General features: G+C 33.4%; 1 pseudogene; it reads left to right on the plus strand.

The window, feature by feature from the left end:
* Nucleotides 1-275: 275 nt before the first annotated feature.
* LOC149264739 (NDR1/HIN1-like protein 6) lies at nucleotides 276-1,350 on the plus strand (annotated as a pseudogene).
* Nucleotides 1,351-4,485: the final 3,135 nt, after the last annotated feature.

Consider the following 4,485-nt stretch of genomic DNA (forward strand, 5'->3'; position numbering starts at 1 on the left):
TGATCAGGGAGAGCTCCGACATGATGCTATGTACAGATAACAGGGTCTCCTCAGCCCGCTTGTTGCCGAAGCACATACACAGAACAATTCATAAGAACGTCGTTCGAAACTGGTACACGATACAAACCGCTCCAACTGCTGCAGGTAGCTTCGTTACTCAGTTTTTCCACCCGGCGACCTATGCTACATTCCCTCACTTTCCAAAACGTAGATTGGAAATACTGGTTGCCGTTAACTAACATCTCTTTTGTGGATGCTCCGCGCCTGCAGAATTCATTCCCATCATTGCGTGAAGGTCTTTAAGTTTCCGGGAGCCCCAGGATCGAATCTCGTCGGCCTAAGTCGATTCATTTTAAGTTTCGGGAGCCCCAGGATCGAGTCTCGTCGGCTTAAGTCGGTCCAGTTTAAGCTTCAGGGACGCCCAGGATCAAATCTGGTTGGCCTAAATCGGTTCATATCGCTTTGTTCGCAGCTCGGGGCCCAGTGCCATGATGGCAGATAAACAGAGAATCTACCCGATGACTGCAGATGTCGAGAAGGATGCAGGCGAATATGTAAACGAGAAGCCGAGCGCTCCATTGGTGCCCAATTCCAGCAATCTTTCGTCTAAGAAGGGCGGAGTCGATCCCGCTGAGAGTTAAAGATTCCAAAGGACCAGGTTATCTCCAGAAGAGAGCATCCCAGATACTTGTCACTGCCTCCCAAGCGCTGGTGCTCCTGTTGCCGCTGCTTGTGTTGCACCATTTGCTTTTTAATTGCGCTCGCCTGTGGCGTTCTATACTTGGTCTTCTGGCCCAAGATCCCGAAATACTCTGTCGACAGCATCCATATTACTAATTTCACCATCAACCCCGTCGATTTCAGTACAAATTGCCAATTCAATGTGAAAATAAAGGCCCGGAATCTCAACAAGAGGATCGGTATATATTATCTGGACAACAGCCCTCTCGCAGTTTTGTATTCAGGCTCGAAGCCTTGCACAGACTTCCTGCTGGTATTCTACCAGGGCCACAAGAACACCACTTTGTTGGAAGTGGAACTCGGTGGGACCGGTGCTAAGCTCACCAAAGCCATGAAGTCTACGCTCAATGCGCAGATAAATCAGGCGGGCATTCCCCTGAAATTGAAGGCGATGTTCCCGTGAAGATAAAGGTTGGGAAGTTGAAGTTATGGAAGATAACAGTTCGCGCGGTGCCACTGTTCGTAGAAAAACCCCATCTGCTACAACGAAGTTGCAGCTTCTGCCGCATTGTACATGAAATCGTGCCTTGTTCATTCACTGTTTCTTGTTGCTGTACAGGAACGCATGTGCTACAAGCAAGTTGCAGCTTCTTCCGCATTGTAAATTAAATCGGGCCTTGTTCCTTCACTGTTTCTTGTTCCTCTACACGAACCCATGTTGTCTGAACTTTGTCATATAATATAACTGCGGGAAATACATCATAGGGTGGAACCAAATTCTGTTCATTTTGCCACAAACTTCATAAACGAAAGCATTATTATCGAGAGTATAGGAACGGCTCTAATTTGAAAGGGTATAAATGAAAGTATACCTTAGTGGAAGGTCAAATACAGAGTTTTATGTTAATTACATATAAATGAATTTTAAAGCTATACAAATCAGATTGGTATACAATAAACAATATCACTTTAACGTTTAATAGTATGGTATAAAAGATTATTTTGGGTTAAGCCAAAGTTAAAATTAAATAAAACTCAATAAAGAAATGGGAAAAAGTTAAAATCTAAATAGAGGCATTTTATTAAAGGGTGTGGAGAATATATTAATATTTTATAAAGAAAAAATTATAGAGTGAAAATTTTTAAACGAGAAGGTTATATGGAAAAAAGAAGAAAGAGTATTCGTATTGTTCTTTTTTTTTTTTATAGGTTGAAAAAATATCTCTTTATATAAGGAAAAGAGAAAAATTCAAATACATATAAGTAAAATTATTAGAAGGATTATGGAAATGAAGGAAGGGATTTTAATTTAAATATTTAAGAAGTGGATGAAACAATATTATTAAAAAATAAAGAAAAAGAGAAAAGTTAAGAAAAAAGCGAATGATGAATTATGTATGGAAACTTGGTTTTTTTCAAAATGTATCATTTGTGAGAGGAATATTTTAATTGTCTTGAATCGCAAAATATTTAATCTAATTGATTGAGAAAATGATGTACAATTACAAATTAAAAATTTAGAAGAAGAAGCAATGAAAAAATGAAAAAAATATGATGATATCGAACATATGATTGAGGATACATTATTCGAAAAAAATAAGGAATTGTGAGCAAAAATAACAAAAATGAATTTCTTAAAAGATCATAGTGACAAATTACTTACACAAATAGAAAGTTAAAGGATACAAACCAATATGTGTTCAAAAGTTGGAACACGAGAATCAAGATCTTGAAATGATTCTATCAACAAAAGATGAAGAAAAATCACTTGGAGTCCCTCAATCAAAAGTTGCTAGAACAAATTAAGCAATTAAGAATTGGAGAACATGAAAATCCAGACATCAAACATACTGAAAAAATAGAAATTGAAGAAGTTTCATGTATCAAGAATCATAATCAAAATCTACTCACACAAATCAAGAAACTTAAAAGTGATACGAAATCATTGGAAAACAAATTAGAAGAATTTAGTAGAAAAGAAGCATCAATTTCTTTGGAAATAGCAATCCAATTTGAAGAAAAGGGAACTAACAACGATTTAGATAATATCATGAATCAAAATGATCCCAATACAATTGAAGTGAATATATACATTGAGGTTTCAATTCAAATGATAGAAACTTTAAGTAAAGATCCAGTGATTAACCAATTCCGTACATGAAGAAAATAAGAAACTGCAAGTAAATCAAGAAATCATCACACACATGTTAAGGGAAAATCAAATCACAAGAACTCCTTATCAACGCCCAGATCATAAAAGAAAACATCTCAACTAGTCTACCTATCCTTATCACTCAAACTAGAAACAAGTTACTTATGTTCCAAAAGGTATCAATGTCACCATAATCCAATCTTATGATAACAATTCATCCCAAGTTTTCACTACCTACAGGATTCCACAAAATATTACTTTGGCATGGTCAGATCATTGTACAATATGACAATTTTAAACCACACTCAGAATTTGATATCGTCTTGTATAGTTGAAGATGAGACTTCTAAGAATTGAGAAATACAAGAAGACATTGTGAGAAAAGAAAAGATATAAAGTGTTTCTATCAATAAGAGTTGAGGATAAATATTTCCTAATGGGAAACAATGTTACGAATATAAATATGTATAAATAATAATAAATAATGATTAATAAATGTAGTTACTTATTAAAGGGCACGTCTTAAAAGGACATGACCATAAGAGGCACCTTTCTAGATATATAAATACGTCCCTCATTTGTAACACAACATATCATATCTATTGTACATTTAATATTCTTATATAAATATATTACTTGTCCTATAATGGATATTCTAGATATTTTAAATATTAATGTATATACAAACCTTGTTCATTACATTTTGGCATCATATCCTTTGTACCTTCATCATATCATTATAAAATCCCTTAAAATGGAAATACACCAAAATATTTGGATTGTATTAAAATAAGATAAACTCTTGGGAGAAAATTTCTAACTTTAAAATTCCATCATTCAATATGCATGAGAAACTTTACTTTTAACTTATCAAAGAAGAAGTGCAAATATTTTTATTTTTATTTCTCTTAATGCATGTGAGCATTACATAAGAGATGGATGTTACAATCTCTTCTATACTAGGTTGATAAGATGTTATTGCTATTTTTTAAATTATCAATGATGAGAGGAAATATATATATATATATATATATATATATATAGATATATATATATATATATATATATATATATATATATATATATGCTTCATGCAAGTGAACATTACATAGGAGATAGATATTACAATATCTTTTGTAATGGGTTATAGAATGAGTCTCTCTTTGCATCATAGAGAGTTAGACCCATTTTGGGACACATAAAACTCATCCAAGTTAGAGATAAACCCATTTGAATATATTCATCTTAACTATGGATTTACCAAGCAAGAAACAAAATCAAATATCTTAGCCTCTAAAATAGAGCCAGAGCCACTTTTCATAAGTAGACATGAGGGAGATTTGTAATACTGTTGGGCTCTAAGTATAAATGACAACAACATTTAAATTGCTTAAATAAAATATTACAATGTCAACCTTAATTTACGATTAGAAACAAATATATATATATATATATATATATATATATATATAAGTATGCCTATTCAATATTAACTTGGGTGGTTGGGAAGAAATATTAACTTGAGTGGTTGGGAAGAATGATGGTTATCTTGAAGGAGGAATCAAATTTGATGTGTAGATAATATAAAAAGACACGAGATAAATTAATAACCAAATAACTATAGTTGTTTATTACTTCAAAGATTTTTTCAT

The sequence above is a fragment of the Pinus tabuliformis genome, chromosome 6, assembly GCF_031772625.1.
Source record: "Pinus tabuliformis cultivar Carrire ecotype Pingquan chromosome 6, CPIR1, whole genome shotgun sequence".
In the NCBI taxonomy this organism is placed as follows: Eukaryota; Viridiplantae; Streptophyta; class Pinopsida; order Pinales; family Pinaceae; genus Pinus; species Pinus tabuliformis.